Here is a 19,464-nt window from a genome sequence, read left to right on the forward strand (position 1 = left end):
TGAGAGAACACGGGAGAAATGACGAGAGAACACGGGAGAACATGAGAGAACACGGGAGAAACAACGAGAACACGGGAGAAATGAGAGAACACGGGAGAAATGAGAGAACACGGGAGAAACGGTGAGAGAACACAGGAGAGATGAAGAGAAAACACGGGAGAACATGAGAGAACACGGGAGAAACGAGAGAACACGGGAGAAACGACGAGAGAACACGGGAGAAACGACGAGAGAACACGGGAGAAACGACGAGAGAACACGGGAGAAACGAGAGAACACGGGAGAACATGAGAGAACACGGGAGAAACGACGCGAGAACACGGGAGAAACGACGAGAGAACACGGGAGAAACGAGAGAACACGGGAGAAACGAGAGAACACGGGAGAACATGAGAGAACACGGGAGAAATGAGAGAACACGGGAGAAACGACGAGAGAACACGGGAGAAACGACGAGAGAACACGGGAGAAACGACGAGAGAACACGGGAGAAACGAGAGAACACGGGAGAACATGAGAGAACACGGGAGAAACAACGAGAACACGGGAGAAACGAGAGAACACGGGAGAAATGACGAGAGAACACGGGAGAACATGAGAGAACACGGGAGAAACAACGAGAACATGGGAGAAATGAGAGAACACGGGAGAAATGAGAGAACACGGGAGAAACGGTGAGAGAACACAGGAGAGATGAAGAGAAAACACGGGAGAACATGAGAGAACACGGGAGAAACGACGAGAGAACACGGGAGAACATGATGAGAGAACACGGGAGAAACGGTGAGAGAACACGGGAGAAACAAGAGAACACGGGAGAAATGAGAGAACACGGGAGAAACGGTGAGAGAACACGGGAGAGACGAAGAGAGAACAAGGGAGAACATGAGAGAACACGGGAGAAACGAGAGAACACGGGAGAAACGACGAGAGAACACGGGAGAAACGGTGAGAGAACACGGGAGAGACGAAGAGAGAACAAGGGAGAACATGAGAGAACACGGGAGAAACGAGAGAACACGGGAGAAATGAGAGAACACGGGAGAAACGGTGAGAGAACACGGGAGAGACGAAGAGAGAACACGGGAGAACATGAGAGAACACGGGAGAAACGAGAGAACACGGGAGAAACGACGAGAGAACACGGGAGAAACGACGAAAGAACACGGGAGAACATGAGAGAACACGGGAGAAACGACGAGAGAACACGGGAGAAACGACGAGAGAACACGGGAGAAACGAGAGAACACGGGAGAAACGAGAGAACACGGGAGAACATGAGAGAACACGGGAGAAACGAGAGAACACGGGAGAAACGAGAGAACATGGGAGAAACGAGAGAACACGGGAGAAACGGTGAGAGAACACGGGAGAAACGGTGAAAGAACACGGGAGAACATGATGAGAGAACACGGGAGAAATGACGAGAGAACACGGGAGAACATGAGAGAACACGGGAGAAACGAGAGAACACGGGAGAAACGAGAGAACATGGGAGAAACGAGAGAACACGGGAGAAACAGTGAAAGAACACGGGAGAACATGATGAGAGAACACGGGAGAAATGACGAGAGAACACGGGAGAACATGAGAGAACACGGGAGAAACGAGAGAACACGGGAGAAACGAGAGAACATGGGAGAAACGAGAGAACACGGGAGAAACGGTGAGAGAACACGGGAGAAACGGTGAAAGAACACGGGAGAAACGGTGAGAGAACACGGGAGAAACGGTGAGAGAACACGGGAGAAATGATGAGAGAACACGGGAGAAATGACGAGAGAACACGGGAGAACATGAGAGAACATGGGAGAAACGATGAGAGAACACGGGAGAAACGGTGAGAGAACACGGGAGAAACGACGAGAGAACACGGGAGAACATGAGAGAACACGGGAGAAACGACGAGAGAACACGGGAGAACATGAGAGAACACGGGAGAAACGACAGTGGCACAAGGGCTCGGCCAGCGGGGCGGTGACAGCGCGGCTCGGCGGTCGCAGAGCAGCAGCAGCCGCCCGCCTCCGCAGCCACTCGGCCAGGAGTGGGGGGCACAGGCCCCCCAGGCCGGCGCCCTCCAAACGGGGCTTGTCCGCCAGCGCTGTGGCCCCAGCGTGGCGAGGCCGGTGCCAGCCCACAGGGACTCCGGAGATCACTGAACGCCAGGCGGCCGTGAGGACAATGGAGACGTAAATGAATGAAAGCCAGGAAATGGGACAGGAAGAGGCCGGGGCAGGGCAGAGGCTGTGTCAGCCAGGGGAGCCGGGCAAGGCTTCTCTGAGGAAGTGCCATTTGAGTGGGGGCCTGAGCCCCGTCCCCCTCGGGAGGCAGAGCACAGCAGAGCAGAGACCGCAGTGCAGAGGGCCTGGGGCAGGACTGGGCAGGGACAGGGGTGCCCCCCACCCGCAGGGTCCACCCTCCACGGTGGAGCCCAGCGAGCAAGGGCCAGGTGGTAACGGCCAGGGAGCCCCGGAGCCGGGAATGATCTGACAGGGTGCTCGACCTAAAGGGCTTCTCTGCTGCCGCGTTGAGAGCAGGAAGCTGGGCAAATGATGGGCAGCGGGAGAGGGCGTGGCAGGACCGGCTGGCAGCCTGGGTGACGGGTAAGGGGTTCAGGAGAAGCGGAGGCCTGGGCCCGGAGCGTCTGGAAGGATGGGTGGAGCCGGGGCTTCCATGGAGGGGCGCCACGGCGGGCAGAGGAGGCTGGGCCAGGCTGCGTTTGAGGAGCCCGGAGACGGTCCAGGTGAGGACGGCAAGGATGCAGGTGAGGACAGGAGCACCTGCGCAGTGGGGCCAGAAGCCAGGCGTCCCTGGGCGAGGGCTGAGCCCCACGGCCCGCCTCAGGCGCGTGGAAGGGCTGAGCCCCACGGCCCGCCTCAGGCGCGTGGAAGAGCTGAGCCCCACGGCCCGCCTCAGGCGCGTGGAAGGGCTGAGCCCCACGGCCCGCCTCAGGCGCGGGGAAGACGCCACAGCAAGGAGGCCCGAGATCCACATGACAAACCACAGAGATGGGGGGACAAAGGCAGCCCCTCTGGCTCAGAGACAGACCGGGCTGCAGGGACAGAGGGAGCTCCCCGTCCTTGGAGACAAGCAAGCCAACTGGGAACCCGCACGCGAGAGAGGACTGCGAGGGCACGATCTCCACGCGGCTGGTTCTCGGATCCAAACACGCTGTCCCGGGGGTGCCCGCGGCTGTTCTCCCAGGGCCCCTGCCGGACAGAGCCCCCCAAATGCCTGGCTTCTGCAGGGCCCCCCCCCTTCCAACCTAAAAAGAGGAATCACGGGAGGAAGGGCTGAGAAAGGGTTCTTGACCTCCTGCAGCCAGAGAGTGGGGAACACATGGAGACCGCGTGGCGGACTGCCCAGGGCCTGTGGCTGGGCCAGGGTTGGGGGCACCGGGCCCGAGGGAGGGGCTCACTGGGGACCAGGGAGACACAGAGGCTCCCCCAAGCTCTCCCGACACCCGCAGATGAGCCAAGCTGGGTAAGGCACGCACGCTGACGATGAGACGACGCCTGTCACAGTGCCAGCAGCCTACGTGAGCCCTGGAGCGGACACTGCAAAAGGGGCACCCATGCGTGCGGGGCGGGCGCTGGGCTCTCCTGACCCGCGGGGTCCCCCCGAGGGATCTGCAGCCCGCGGTGACGGCCACTGATGGGCGTCCTCTCGGGGCCTCACACTCCATCACCAAGAGACAGAAACAAGAGGCCTTTAGATGGGAAGGAAGATGGGAGATGCCTTCAGCTGGGGTCGTCCTGCTCTGCAGGCCCAGGGCAGGCTCGGGGAAGCAGCGGGGAGGTGGGGTGGCCAGGGCTGACCACAGCTCTGCCAGGGAGGGGTTCTGATGCAGCCCCGGGGCCAGGGTCTCACAAGCCGGGTGTGGGCAGGGCGGGGCCGGGCCTCGCTCAGCAAGGCTGTCTTCCAAGGGTGCCCAGGGAGACATGCCTACCGTCCCACAGCCCCGCATCCACGGGAGCCCAGGGAACGGGGTGGTGACGCTGACCACACCTCCACTGCCCTCACTGCCCGGCTGCGAGCTCCTGTCCCTGACCCCCCAAACACAGACACGTGTTCCTCCATTCAGATGACCCCCCGCCCCCATAAATGGACTACAGCGCACCCGTCCACAGAAGCCCCGGACTCACACTCTGGGAACTGGCAAGGCCACCCTGGTGCCCCCCACACGGGGCACCAACTCATCACCACTACCAAGGCTCCACTACTGAGCGTGGGGTCTGGCCTCACGTGACAGACAGTGACTCACAAGATAAGGGAATTCTTCCTTTCTCCAGTTTGCTGAGCCTTCTGATTCTGACGAGAACAGGCTTGCCAGAGCTAGCCAATAAAAATACAAGACATGCAGTTACAGAGGAATTTCAGATAAACAAGGCATTGTTGTTTGGTACTAAGTCAGCCCTGTGCAATATTGGGAGATACTTATTCCATCGTTTCTCTGAAATTCCAACGTAACTGGACATCCTATGTCTTTACTGGGCAACCCCAGACGAGAACAAAGTCTCAGGTTGACGCTGGTGTGGCTTCAAAACTTTAAAAATATCTGTGGGGCATCTTTCTTTTAAACCCGAGGCAGACACAGCCAAACGCTGAGGCTCTCAAGCAGCTGGGGATGACAGAAGGGAAATAAACACTCAGGACCCTTGTAGACACACCAGTTACAAGCACGCGAGTAATCGGGACCACCTGGCCTGCTGGCCGCCACCTCACAGAGCAGCGCTGGCCCCAGCATCTCCCAGAAGCCTGTCCAGACCGCTGCCCGCTGCCCCCAGGTCCAAGCAGAGGTTGAGCGCCAATCAGCCACCCCACCGTCTGTCCACGGGGTATGCTTGGAACCCACACAGTGCTTCTGAAACTAGTTGCTGTTATTAACGTTGCAGTGTTACTAATTTATATAATTGATTTAATGTTATGACACATAAAATCAGAACATTTTTACAGTCAACCTGGATTTCCAATTTCTCTAGGAAAATCTGAAGCTGGGCCTGACGGCAGGTCCACGCTCACTGTCCATCGGCATCACGAGGCTCCCCCTGGCACCCCACTTCTATCCGCTGGAACCCTCCCAGGCCTCTCCTGTCTACACACAAGCAAGAGAGTCCCAGGGGAGGCAGGGGTCCCTGCTTCTTCCTGCCTAGAGTCTCTACCGGAACCGCCTAGTGTTCTGGGCTAGGAACTGTCTCTTCTCTAAGTAGAAGCTGGGGAATCGTGCCCACTCCAAGAAGTCCACTCCAAGGAGCCTCGAAACCTAGAGAGCATATTAAAAACCAGAGATGTCACTTTGCCAACAAAGGTCTGTATAGTCAAAGCTATGGTTTTCCCAGCAGTCAGGTACAGATGTGAGAGGTGGACCACAAAGAAGGCTGAGTGCTGAAGAAATGATGCTTTCAAACTGTGGTGTTGGAGGAGACTCTTGAGAGTCCCTTGGACTGCAAGGAGATCCAACCAGTCCATCCTAAAGGAGATCAGTCCTGGGTGTTCATTGGAAGGACTGATGCTGAAGCTGAAACTCCAATACTTTGGCCACCTGATGCGAAGAGTTGACTCACTGGAAAAGACCCTGATGCTGGGAGGGCTTGAGGGCAGGAGGAGAAGGGGACGACAGAGGGTGAGATGGTTGGATGGCATCGCCGACTCGAGGGACATGAGTTTGAGCAAGCTCCGGGAGACGGTGAAGGACAGGGAGGCCTGGCGTGCTGCAGTCCATGGGGCTGCAAAGAGTCGGACACGCCTGAGCGACTAAACCACCGCCAAGGAGCCCGCTCCTACCCGGGCGGCCTGGAAGGTCAACGGTGTGAGAATCCGACCTCATCCGCGCAGCCACAAGACACACACACCGGAGGGAAAGTGGAGTGGCACGCTGGCGCCCCCCAGAGGCAGAGCCCGAGACAGGGCACGGGGCCCACTGCAAGACCCTTGGGAGGAGAGCAAAGGGGGCGTGATGGCAACGGAGCCAAAGTCTGACACCTGCCTGACCCCACGGGGAGCGCCCAGGGCTCACCCCCGTCAGGCACGTCGGAGGGTCACCTGCTGACTATGGCGGAGAGACGACGGCCGGAGATCACGACCTGGGCCTGCGGCGGTGGGGGGGCGGGGGGAACGCCTGTCGGCCAAGGGTGAGCGTCTGGAGAGGGTGCCGGCGTGAGCCAGGAGGAGCAGCCTGGGCGCCAGCGGGGACCACAGGCTCTGCCACACACAGACGCACACACGCGCGTGCGTGCGCAAGAGCGGGTCAGCGAGCCTAAGCCAAGAGGCCACCCCCAAAGCTAGCTTTACTCGCTATGCAACTTGGGCTGGGATCACCCCAGGCTCAGAAAGGTAAGAAGGTGAGGTCCTAAGGTGTCGACGCAAAGCCCGCAAGGTGCTGAAGGCCAGGGACGCCTGGCATGCTGCAGTCAGCGGGGCCACAAAGAGTCGGACCCGACCCAGCGACCGAACCACCACAACACGTGTCCTGAAGCAGTGTTTGCACACCGATGTTCACAACAGCATTATTCTCACTAGCCAGAAGGGGAAAGTAACCCAGGCGTCCATCGACAGACAGACGGACCAACATTACATGGTTCTCTGCACACAACGGAATATTACCCAGCCGTATAAGGGGGTGCTAACACTTGTGACTACACGGGTGAGCGTGGAGAACGCTGCTCGGTGAAGCGAGTCAGACACACGAGCACGGGCTGTGCGACCCGCTTACGCGCGGTCCTTAGAGAAGGCAGCTCCACAGAGACGACAGCAAGATGGTGGGCGCGGCGGGCGGGCGGGGCGCGCGTCTAACGGGAAAGAGGGTCGGCTTGGGAAGATGAAGGCTCTGGAGAGGATGGTGGGGACGCTCACACACCAGCGGGGATGGACTTACCGGTACTGAGGTGTCCATTCAGAAACGGCCCAGCGGGGCAGTTTTATATGTATCTTCTACAGTCAAAAGTAAAAAAACGTGTGGTGCGGAGCCGAAAGTGAACAGTCAAGGAGCAGAGAGAGCAGGAGAAAAGAAGCGCTGTGCTGAAGAGCTAACAGGAAGCCAGGGGCCGCCCCCGAGACCTCGCCGTTGTAGGAAGCTTCCTGGCAGCCAAGGCTAAAAGGGAAATCGGAGGATGACCCGGTGCTCCGTGTCTGATCAGAGGAAGTCATCTAATTCTCTGGGAAAAATAAACGTACTCTTGGCACAAAACGTCAGGAGGGATGTTAGCTGTTGATCAGGTTCGTATTAACCTTTGCTTCCTCGGCACCGACGGAATGCCCAGCACTGGCCTGAGAACTTCCAGCGTGTTGATTTTATTTAACCATGACACCAACGGTAAAAGGTGGTTCAGATATCGGAAGGCAGATCCGCCTGGTCAGGGAGCACAGCCTGGGTCCTCCACGCTGCAGACACTCATTGCCCACCTGCTGCCTGCCAGCCTCCATGACAGGTACCAGGACGCGGCCACGAACAAGACCCCCGGAGGCCAAGACCTCGTGTGGCCAACATCCTGGTGGACAGAAGAGACAAATAACACGTAAGAAGGGAACAAGGAGGTTGTGAGGGATGACCCTGGCAAGACGGGGCCGCACGGGCCTCTCCAAGACGGCGACACTTGGGCCGAGAGTCTCCTGGCACAAGCGCGGTGGCTGTGCTAGGACGTGGGAGAAGCAAGCCAGGAGGTGGTAACGGCACGTGCGAAGGCCCTGCGGCATGAACCAGCAGCACTCCCTGGGGCCGGCACGCAGGGAGACAGAGAACCGAGGGAGAGGGGGTGACAGGAACCGCAAGACGGAAAAGAGGTCGGGGTGTGAAAATCAAGGAAGAGGAGGAGGTCAGAAGAGGAGGCCAGTCAGTCCCCCATGCCCAGGGCCCCAGGGGACGCGGGAAAGTGTCTTGGTGGACACTATTCCAACAGGGTGGCGGGAGGCATCACCGGGTCCCAGCACGTTAGGAAGTTGTCAGGAAGCCGGAGGAAGATTCCAGCCACAGGTAGCAGGGAGCTGGGTTAAACTCTGTCATTGTCAAGGAGGGAGAGCAAGCAGGGGGCAGGGCTAGACGGCCACGCCCAGTGAGGCTGGTGGGTGCTGTGGGGGCGGCGTGGGTGGAGCACCACGGAAGGAAGGGGCGTCCTCCAGGGTCAGAGGCGGTGGTGGTCACAGGAGAGTGTCTCCACTACTATGCTGACTTTCATGGACTTTTGGGTACGTTTTGGTATGCGTGTTTTTTCACAAGGGAAGAGACTTTTAAAGAAAAGAGCCTATTATAATTGCCCAGAAAAAGGAAACAGAGCTGTTGGCAGAAGAAATGGACAGGAATGGACAGACGTGAAAAAGTCACAAATCACCCGAAGAAAAGTGATGAGGCCTGGCTTCCATCTTTAAAGGCCGATATTCCTGCCCCTTCTCACGGAAAGACATCTCAGTGATCTGTGCCGTCATCTGCAAAAAGACAGGTCTGGCCAGGGGAGAGTGGGCACGGCTGAGGGCACCGGGGACTAGCCTGGGACCCCCAAGGCAGATGGGGACTAGAGGGCGTGCAGGGGACCCCGGGTCTCGGGCCAACCTGAGGTGAAAGTACTGACCGCAGGGGGTATTGGGGCCCGTGCGCTCATACTCATGGCCCTGGAGACCCTCCACGGGCGAGCTTGTGAAAACACCGGGAAGACCATCCTTCCAGTTTAACAGCCAGGCTTCTTCCCCTCCCTTCCCTCTCTTTGCTCATAAAGAGAAAGGAAAAAAAAGTAACTAAAATGGTTAAAATCTCCTTAAATCTGGAGTGAGAGTTGAGCCTTCATACATAATCGCTAATCTCATTACCAACATAAGCAGGTGAAAAATCACAAAGATGAACACCCAAGACTTACAATCAACCCTCGAGTAAAGGAAACGCTGCTTCTGGCACAGGACGGAGCTGATGTTTTCCTTCCCCAGGAGTCACGACTCTGGAGAGAGGAAGCACACTGGGCACAGCAGTGAGCGATGGCCCTGCCCGCGGCCAAGGCTGAGCTCATCACCCTCCCCACCTGCGTCCCCACGCCCTCCACCCGGCCCCAGGCAGGCAGACAGGCATCCAGCTTGCCCGTGGTCCTGCCCGCCTAGGACTTCTCCCCAGACTGCCTCCCAGTTGCTAGAAATTCTGATGCTTCTCTACCACCTCCAATCTCTTGCTTAATCCACCCATCTCCACCACAAAAGGAAAATGTGAGCATTCCTTGGACATGGGACGGCTTCTCATTACCCATCGTACACTCACTCTCCTTCCAAGAAGGGCCCCTGGATTTCACTCCGGGGTCCACGCCACTCAACTGCCATGCCATCAGTGCTTCTTACTCCTCTCGCAACAATGGCTAACCCAGGGATGGACACCAGGCCGACCCGAGCCCACGAGGCCCAACTCCGGTGAGACACTGGGCAAACGGCCTCTCTTGTTCCCACCGTATTAGGCATGAACTGCTTTAACAATGAGGCTCCCTGAGGCCATCGTGTTGTCAGGTGGAGACTGTCTGAGGCTGGGGTCAACTCAAAACCAAACAAAACACAAAGGAAAAGCCAAGATACAGGAAAAGAGAAAGAGTCACGGTGACAGCTGTCGAGCACCTGGGTCCAGCCAGGCCTGAAGCTAACAGATAAGCCGGACTTGCAATGTCACGAACCCACCTTGCTTACGCTTCCCATCACCTGCAACCCAAAGTCGTAACAGGTATATGGGCTTATATAGAAAAAAACTGATGCCTATCATTTTAGGGGTCTCAGAGACTCTCTGGGACTCATGGAACCAGGGCTGAATCCCCCTGGCCCACGGATAAGGTGAAAACTCCTAGGGTGAGCTCTCAAAGTCCTTCACCATCCCACTCTCACCTATCTTTCCTGCTCCATTCCTCTGAATCGCCCTCCACATACGTAATTCCTGCTAATTTCTAAGGCTCTGGTTCCCAGCCGCTCATTTTGGCTCATATTGTTATCCCAAACAAGGGTGCCCTCCCTCCTGAATCTCTGCACACCCAAACCTAACCTTAAGGCCAAGACCCAAGGGCGGGTGGACGGATGAGTGGGTGGGCACCAGAGGGAAGGTGGATGAGCAGGTGGACTAGCAGATGGGAACGTGAACTGGCACGTGGATGGACAATGACGAAGAGACGGACGGCTGTCTGACGGATGGCGGTCCGATCAGGGATGATGGGGGAATGAATGGCAGATGGAAGACGGATGTGAAGACGGGTCGGCGGACGGAGGAGTAACCAGCCTGTGGATAAATGTCTGGTGGATGCGGGCAGGTGGGTGGAAAGATGGGTGAAGAGACGCAGGCAGCGTGGACAGGAAGGTGGCTTAACAGCGAGGGCATCCGCAGGGGGACGAAGGGCTGAAGGACAACGGGCTGGCTGGGCAGGGAGCGGGTCAGCAGACAAGCGGATGCTCGGATGGCAGGTGGGCCAGCAGACCGTGAGCAAGTGAGGGGAGCTCTCGCTCCATCAGTGCCCCTCCCAGCCTCCCTGGAAAACCCAGAGCAAGGCTCACAGCTCCCCTGCAGGCCAGCGTCTCAGGGGAGTCCTGCACCGCGGTGAACAGCGTGCAAAGCACAGGGCGGGTGTCAGACGGGCTCACGTTCACAGCCCAGCGGAGCCACCTCCTGCCGTCTGACCGCGGACCAGAAGCTCCAACTCCGAGCTTCCTTTTCCCCGTCCATCCAGCGAGGAGAACATGCTGCCCTTGCAGGGCGCTATGGGATGAGATCGAAAGGTAGCTGCAGAGGCCAGCCCGAGACCTGGTCCCGTCAGAGCTGACAATAATTCCCACTCTACTAAAAACTGTTCCAGCGCCTAGAATAAGAATGGGGCCTCCTCCTCCCGTTTTATGAGACTAGGAAAAGTCCTGATACCAAAAGCAGATGCGGGCACGACAAGAGTGAGGTGCCGGCCAGCCTCACTTATGAATCGAGCTGCCAAGCCCTAAGTAGAATATCAGAAAATTGAATCCAGCAGCACATTACAGCAGTAAGAATACATCGCGTCCAAACAGGGTTTACCTCAGGAATGCAAGCGCCGTACAACACTGAAAAATCAAGGCAATTCCCTAAAAGACAAATTCTGTGTGATCCTTTCAATAGACGCTACTCAATAAGCTTCAACATTTCGTGATTAAAAGTCCTGAGAGAAGTCAGTTGCTCCGGGTACAGTGGGTCATCCACTCGGTCCTTACTGGAGGGGCTCCCTCCCTGCCAGACGTGGAGAATGGGTTCACCCATCACCCACCCCCCCAGGACCACACATACACAGAATAAAAGTAGCTCAGTCGTGTCTGACTCTTTGCGACCCCATGGACTGTAGCCTACCAGGCTCCTCTGTCCATGGGATTTTCCAGGCAAGAGTACTGGAGTGGGGTGCCATTTCCTTCTCCAGCGGATCTTCCTGACCCAGGGATCGAACCCGGGTCTCCCGCATTGGAGACAGATGTTTTACCGTCTGAGCCACCAGGGAGTCCTAAACTGGCCTTTACAGGGATTTAATTCCCCTCCCGCGTGTGTGTATGCCGTTATACATGACTCCATGTGACCACACGGACTGTAGCCCTCCAGGCTCCTCCATCCATAGGCAAGAATACTAGAGGGGGTTACCATGCCCTCCTCCAGGGGATCTCCCCAACCCAGGGATCGAACCCACGTCTCCTGTGTCTCCTGCACTGCAGTGGACTCTTTAGCCACTGAGCCACCTGGGAAGCCCCATGTCTCTCCCTGAAAGGGACACAAAGGGAGGAGATCAACTCTGGGGTCCATCATTCCTTCAGAGCCTCCCAAACCAGGCATGTGCCCTTCTCCAGCCCCTGGACTCCAGAGGTCCATGCACACTGAGAAACCACTGGAGGAGGAGAGGGGAGTCCCCGAGCGGGGCCGGGACCCGGTTCTCCCCCTACCTCCGGGCTCACGCAGACCGCCTCTGGCTTCCTGTTTTCCTTCTCCTTCGGAAGCAACATGCGTTTTCAAGGGAAGCTGAAAGACCAAGCATCCCTCCACGAGAGACGCATGTCCACAACCTGCGGGTCTGTGTAAGCAGGAGTGTTGGGGCAGAGGCGGGGAGGCAAGTGTGTCTGTGTGCATGTGAAGTCTAAGTGAGTATGCGTGTGGGCAGGTGTGTCCCCGAGGCACGTTTAAGCGTGTAGGAGTGCGTGTGCGTGAGTGTGAGCCTGTGCACGCCTGCCGCACTGGGTTCCCAGCTGCACTGGTGTGACCGGGGTGTCAGTGCCTACCGCACCCCACGTCCTGTCCAACCTCAGCACGGGCAGCTCTGCCCACATCCCCGCGCTCCGGGCTCCCGCGGTGCCCTGGGCAGCCTGGTTCTGCTACCACCTCCCCTCTGCCCAGACGGGCCAGATGTCCATGGGGCCAAGGCAGGCAGGTTGCCTCCTCGTGCTGGGAGCTGACATCTCGCCCACATGGGCCGGAGGCGGGGACCCAGCTCTCCTGCTCAGCCCTGATGCTTCTGGTGGGCGGGAGAGTGGGGATGGGTGGCTGGATTCACTCACCCGGCCCCAGCACAGGACGGGAACAGGATATGAGATGCGTCCTCAACGTGAATGTCACCTGCACTCATCCCAGAAGGGCCTTCAGCAACGGAGAAAAGCTCACCTGACGTCACCTGGCAAGTCGCTGGCTAAGCTGGAGGTGGTGGTCCCACTGTGACCCCCGCCGGTGTGTGTCCACCCTTCATACAGAAGTGTGTGTCTCCTGGGTCCTCCTCTGAGCCTCACAGAGGCCAGGGAGGGACTCTCGGGTGGGGGGTGGGGGCAGAGACATGCAGACACAGAGCGAAGCAGCAGCAGACAGACAGACAAGCAGAGAGACAGACAGGGATGGGCAGGGGGCCGGTCCGGCAGACTGGGCTCCTGGACCACCCTCCGAAGCATCAGCATTCGGAAGGCGGTGTGGCCAGGGAGGCTCTGTGACCGTCTGGGGCCTCTGCCAGGCCAGCACCCCCATTTATTTGCATGGCCCTGAAATTTAGAAACTTCTCATGGGGGTCCCCAAAGGGCCCCCAAGGCCGTCAGTCAACTCTGCTGGAGCAGAGATGGGCAACAAGTGGGACCAAGCCCTGGACCCTGGAGGTCAGGGTTCAAATGTGAGCCCAGGTCCCCCCAGGCTGTGGGCGGCTCAGAGCATGTGACTCCAGAGCGGACCCGCTCCTGTCTGCTCGTGAGCCCAATCGCAACAGCCTCCCGGCAACACGGGCAGACTCCAGAGGAGAAGGAAAGGCCGCAGCAGGGTGCCAGGCATTCAGTGAAGGGCCTGCCGCAGCTCCTCTCAATCTCACAGCCCCTCAGGTCTGCCCACTGTTCTGGGCCCTCTGCCAGGCACACCCTTCTGGCTTGAGCAAACTCCTAGTCATCCCTAAAGACCCAGCCCAGTATGCCCTCCACCAGGACATCTTTCCTGGGCACTCACAGCTGCCTTTGATGCCCTCCCTGTACCCTGTGCATGGAGACCTGCCCACTTGGAATAAGGAAGGCCGGGCGGGAGGTCGGGACTCTGCAGCCTCACCCCGAATCTCCAACTCCCCATTTTCCAGGCCCAGGCAGGTGCACCAGCACCCTGGCCTGGCGGGGTCCTCACCCCACCGTCACCCAGCACCTCGGACCCCTCTTCTCACACTCCAGGCCATTCCTGGGCTCCAAGTGAGAGCAGAGCCAGGAGGGCTGGCCCCAGTTTGCAGATGAGGAAACTGAGGCCCTAGGAGGTGAGATGGCCCGAGGCCAGCAGAGTCTGCTCGAAGGCAAAAGCCGCCAGGGCCTCAGAGGGTCATCCACTCCTGGGCACATGGGGGCTGGTGGCCCCCACCCTCTTGGCCACACAGAGGCTCTTGACGCTCCCCGCCAACTACACCCCCTGGCAGACAGGCACAGCACTTCCTCACTGACGCTGACCCAGGCGGGGGTGCCCTGGCCGCCCACACTGCAGCACACGTCCCCGCCGACCGAAAAGCCAGGCTCCCCACCCTGAGGAAGGAAATAACCTTTCCCCAAACCAGCACTTTCTTTGCAATAATCTCCATATATGAGAAGACGGGCATTTTTGCAATGCTTCCAAATTCCAACAACCCTGAGGACAATGGTGCAAAATGACGCACGACTTGACCCCACAGGGACCCCGAGCAGGGACCAGCCCGAAGGAAAGGAGTTAGCAGTTCGTGCGCGCCAGGCACCCCACAACCCAGGGCCAGCCGGCCCAGGGCAGAACCCGACGTGGACATACCTGGCCCCCGCCCAGCCCTGCTCCTCACATGCTGTGTGACCGCAGCCAGCCTCCCACCTACGCTGAGCCTGTTCCCTGCCCAGTCACCCGCCCAGGCCTCCCACTGGCTGGCGGACCCTCACCCCTCCGCTCAGAAACGCCCGAGGCTGCCCACCCGCCACCCTCTGAGCAGGACTTAGCTTAAGGTCCTCCCTGTCTGGTCCAGGGCTTGAGGCCAGCCTCACAGCCCACCTCCCCTCCAACTCATCTGAGAGGAACCAGTGTTCTCCTGTTCACCCCTCAACCTTCACGATACAGAGAAAGCATCGCCCCCTCCAGGAAGCCCTCCCTGACCACGCCCACTCTCAGAGGCTCCACGCTCTCCCCTAGAACCGCTCTGATGGAAGCACTTCAGAACTGCCTACGGGGGTCCCTGGGGCCCTCAGGATGGCTACAGGAGGGACCCCGGGCTGGCCCACACCAGAGGCTGTCCTGAGTGCTGGGTGTGAGGAGGGGACTCAAGGTCCCTCATACGGAAGGAATCCCGAGTCCAGCCAGCCTCTCCCGGCTGCTCCCACACAATCCCCACCCTGGGTTCCCAACCTTCCCAGAGGCAGGCTGCGATCCCACTCCCAGAAGCCAGGGGTCCCTGAAATTCCCAATCAGATCGGCCCACTCTCATCTGATTTCTCATCACACCCAGGGTAAGACTGAAAGTCCCCCTGAATCCCCAGATCCGACCACCCCATGCTCACGGGGGTCCCTCCTCCAGCTGCTCCGGGTCATTTGCCCAGGCTGTGCCCCCTCCCCCGAACCCCACTGGCCTCCACTGATGTTCCACCTACAGCAGCCCCCCCCAACCCAGGCTCTGGGCCAGCTTCTCCTGCTTTGCAGCCCAGGTGTACCCGGCCGCCTCGGGACCTCACAGTGAGCATCTGTCTGTCTCCCCTAGACAGCGAGCTCTCTAGGGGGCAGAGGAGCTGGTCCTGGCATTGCTTTCCCCAAGGACAGCGACCAGCACCCACTGGGTATCACTTCCTTCCTCTTTCCAACAACCCTAAGAGATGGGTTATGACACCATTTGACAGATGGGGTCCTGTCCCGAAGGAAGCACGGCCTGCGACCAGCAGAGGTGGGATCTGAGCCTTGGGGGTTGCCGAGGCGGGGACTTCCTTGCACCCAGCAGGCCCCCGTGGTCTGGACCTGTCGCTGAGCTCCAGCCCGTTGGCAGGCAGACTGCAGAAACAGGCTGGAGAAGGGGCGCCAAGTGCCATGGTGCCCACCCCAGGAAGAACCAGCAGTCAAACCTGGAGAAGGAAACTCCCACAGGAAAAGGGGCAGAGAAAAGGGCGGCATTTTTTCTTTTGTCCAGTTGCCAAACTTTGCAAAACGTGACTTTGCTCGCATCTAATTTTCATCACAGTGGAAACCTTTCTATACCGTGCCAGGAAGAAGTCAGTCTGTTCGGTAAAGCAAAGAACTTAGAAACCGTCCTTAAACGCTGCACTTAAAACTCACAAACGAACCCTCACCCACCAACTGCTCAGCTGTGTCTGACTCTAACGTAATGCTTAAACAGCGAATACAGTGGTGTGGTTCAAAATCCAAAAACACAAGGCTGGCAGTGGGCGTGTCACCTGATCTTACAGCCTGGCCCCCACCTGCACACGCCCTCCAGGCAAAGCAGACGACCACTCTCACCCCAGGGCTTCCTCCCCGCGTTTGCCTGCGAGCATACGAGCAAATGAGGATGTGCAGCTCTTACTTGGCACAAGACACACTGTGTGCCACATGCTGATCACCACCTTCTCTTCCTTCAACGGACCTCGAGGATCAGAGCCTCCTTTTCACAGCTGCATAGTCTCCCGTCAGACGGCTGCACCAACACCTGCTTCACTAGCATGCATCACCCTGGATCTCAAAGGTCTGTCGACGGCCCTGTCTCCTCACCTCCCCTGTAGCTTCTCAAGGGGGAGACCTGCCCTCGGGCCCAGGCCCAGAGAGGGCCTCCCCACTCCTGCCAGCACGCTCCTGGTGGGGGCACACAGCCTCCAGATTGCGCCGCCAGGGAGGCTGTCTTAAAACGGCAATCAGAGCTCGTGGCTCCCTGGATAAACACTTCTCCGCAGCTTTCCAACTCCCTGACCTGCCCCTCCTCCCCTCCCCTACCGGCTCCAGCCTCCTCCTTTCTGTCCCTCGTCCTTTGAACACGCCAAGGCTCACGTACACCACGCCAGGGCCCCACTAAAGGCCGCTTGCACCAGCTGCGCCCTCAGCCTGCATGCTCCCATCTCAGCTCAGGGATCCCCTCCTCCGAGGACCCTGTCCTCCCACCTGGGTTGGGCTGCCCTGTTGGCTTCAGCGCCTTTATAGCAACTACACCTGTCTGAAGTCAATCTAATTCAATTCTCTGTTGCCTCAGTCACCCTACCTGGCAGGCTGGAACGACATCCCAGGACCAGGCCTTCAGTTGGGGTGGGGGGGGGGGGGCAGGTGGTGAGTGGTGGGACATCAGGGTTCAAGAAGCCAGAAAGGGGAAACACCCAGACACTTCCTGGGCAGCGGGCCCCAGGCTCCCCTCCCCAACACCCCATTTCAGGACCGTGAGCCCTTTACAGAAGAGAAGACCCAGGGTCAGGGAAGGGCGGAGCAGGCCATTGGCACCCTCCTCTGTAGCAAGAACGAAAGCCTCGCGAGGCGCAGGGACGAGGCTGGGGGCCGAGTCCACCCCCCAAGTCCCGCATGCCACCCACAGGCCCAGTCCTCAGTCAGTCAGTCAGCAGACTTCCAGGTAGCCACCCACCACAGGCTCAGCCGCATCCATGCAGCAGAAAGAGAGCAGAGAGTCACAGCAACCAGGCCTTAACACAGCCACCGCCCCGCCCCACGCCACCCAGCTCGAGGCCGCCAAGAAGTGGGAGCTGGGAGCCGGTCCCTCGGCCTGAGCCCCGCCCTGCAGAGAGCGCCCTCCTCCTCCAAGGCCAGCCAGGGGTGGGGAAGGGAAGTGCTCCCTGCTCCCCTCCACGGCAGACGCAGAATTCTGATGCCCAACAGGACACACCGAGGTCCTCCGGAGGCCCCGCAGCCTTGGGGAACTCGGGGTCTTCAGCCTGGCAGTCCTGGAGTCACAGGGGCTGCAAGGCCACAGCGGGAAGAGTGCCCACCGGCCCAGGCCCCCTTGGGGTGGGCACTGCAGCTGTAAGGGCACCCCAGTTTATACAGCAGGTCTGGGGGGAGCTGCAAATGGGAAAGCGGCCAGCTGGGGACTACGGCCTAGTGGGCCCCAGCCCCGACCCCAGGGGCGGCAGGCAAGCCAAACTACCCAAGGGCCCAATCCCCGGCGACATGGGTCCCAAGCCGCCGGAACCCTGCAATTTCTCACAAGACAGAAATCAGATTTTTCTGTGAAGCTCACCGATCTGCAAATGCTGACAGCTAATTAAATTTTTAAAAAGAATACTAACGTGCTGAGAGCCAAACCAAACAGGCAGGGCCAGGCTCGGCTGGGGCTGGCAACTCTGCGCCTCCCGAGTAAGAGCCTCTGACTCCATCCACGCCCTGCCCACTGCCCTTCCCAAGGCTCTGGACCCGGTGGTGGAGGGGGAGCGGGAAGCAAGAGATGGAGCAGTAGTTCCCAGGCCCTCCCTTCCTCCCGGGGGGGCGGGTGGCGGGGGGGTGGACGGGGATCTTCAGCCCTGTTTGCACGTGGAGACGCTCAGAGTCCCAGTCACTCAGCCACAGACTCCGGCCAGGCCCAGGCACCAGCTGACTCCAGGAGGGCCCTGCAGCTGCACCTTCATCCGAGGGGCTCGGGGTGACGGCCAGCACCCAAATGATCTTTCCGTTTTTCCATTTCTAGCCGGTCACGGTGACACCTGCTGGCTCAGGCCAGCTTTGGACCAACCCAAGTGGTGGGCACACACTGAGGGGGAATGGGACCCTGTGACAGCAAAGGGCAAGAGGGCACCCCTGCTTGGAGAGCGCGCAGGAGGAGAGGACACAGGGAGGCGGTGTGTGGGGGTGGGCGTGAAGAGGAGGGGGAGGCTGGCAGGGCCAGTCACCCCAGCCTGTGCTCCCGGGAGCCACCCAGGCTCCCCCACAAGGGACAAGGCCTCTGGGGGCTTGCCTGGGCCCCCACGGGGGTTAGGAGGTCATGAAGCCGGGTGCCCACGAGGGTGTAGGGGGCCGGGGTCCCCCAACGAGGAAGCTATTGGCCTGTGCAGGCATTCATCGTGTGTGGCTGGGAGGGGGGTCTGCTCACCCCCGCAGGTATGCCTGCGACACACGGGAGCGGTGTGTGGGACAGACACACAGCGGCGAGGCACACGCGCGGCACAGGCAGCGGGGTGGAGGCTGGCGTGCGTGTCCGGGGCCGCCCGTGTGCAAGGCACGTGTGGGTGAAGCTGTGCGCGCACAAGAGACGTGAGAGAGCCGAGTGTGAGGGGCCGGGCGTGCGCAGGGGGTCCGGGGTGGGCGTGCGCCGAGCAGGAGAACTTGGGCCGCCCGCGGTGGGGGGACGCGCGGGGGAGGAGAGCGGTGCCAACCGACCAGGGCCCGGTTCCCTCCGGGGAAGGGGGCCGGGGGCGGGACTAGGCGGGGGAGCGCGGCAGAGGAGGAGCCGGGGGCCCCAGGGCGCGGGCCGGGGTCCGCGTGCACTCACCGCGCTGCGCTCCGCTCGCCCGGCCGCCGGCGCGTCCACCCGTCCGTCCGTTCAGCCGTCGGCGCGTCGAGAGCTCCGGCAGCCCGGCGGCGGCGCGGGGCGGGCCGGGGGGCGGGCCGGGGGGCGGGCCGAGCGGGCGCCGGGCCCCCGGGCCGCCCTGCCCCCTCCGCCTCCGGGGCGGGGTCTCGGCCGCGGCCGGGGAGGGGGCCGAGCGCGCCGCCGCTCCCCGCCCCGCCGCGCCCCCGGGGCCGGACGTGGCCGCGCCGCGCGTGCGCCTCGAGCCCCGAGCGCCCTGGGCGCGCCCCCTCGCAGACCCGGCTCGGCGCGGAGTCCCCGCTCTGGCCCTGCAGCCCTCAGGGGGCTTTGGCCCGGCCGCCTCGGCCAGCTGGGCCTCAGTGTCCCCGCCGGGAAGATGGGCCGGCCTCCCCGAGCAGTTGAGAGGGCCCGAGGGGCCTGGCCGCCTCTCACCAGCTCGCTCCCCGTCTGGGGGGTCTCCCACACCACCCCTGGCCTGCTGGCCCCGGGTCCCAGCCCCCAGCCTAGGCTTGTCCTTTTCCCCAGCCCACACGGCTGCCTGTGGCCACTGTGTGACCTCAGCCAAGGCCCT

The 19,464-nt window shown here is 60.2% G+C and overlaps 1 protein-coding gene across 3 annotated transcripts in view; it reads right to left on the minus strand.

Annotated features, from left to right (window-relative positions):
• FBLN2 (fibulin 2) overlaps window positions 1–18,958 on the minus strand; it is a 65,733-nt gene extending 46,775 nt beyond the window's left edge. For 2 of the 3 annotated variants that reach the window (XM_069562439.1, XM_069562438.1), the window contains exon 1: window positions 18,858–18,947. The gene's annotated coding sequence lies outside the window, so the exon portion shown is untranslated. Of the gene's footprint in view, window positions 1–18,857 lie in introns of all 3 variants that reach the window. The other variant, XM_069562440.1, reaches the window with a different exon arrangement.
• Between the last annotated feature and the right edge of the window lie 506 nt (window positions 18,959–19,464).

The sequence above is a fragment of the Ovis canadensis genome, chromosome 19 (genome assembly GCF_042477335.2).
Source record: "Ovis canadensis isolate MfBH-ARS-UI-01 breed Bighorn chromosome 19, ARS-UI_OviCan_v2, whole genome shotgun sequence".
Lineage (NCBI taxonomy): Eukaryota > Metazoa > Chordata > Mammalia > Artiodactyla > Bovidae > Ovis > Ovis canadensis.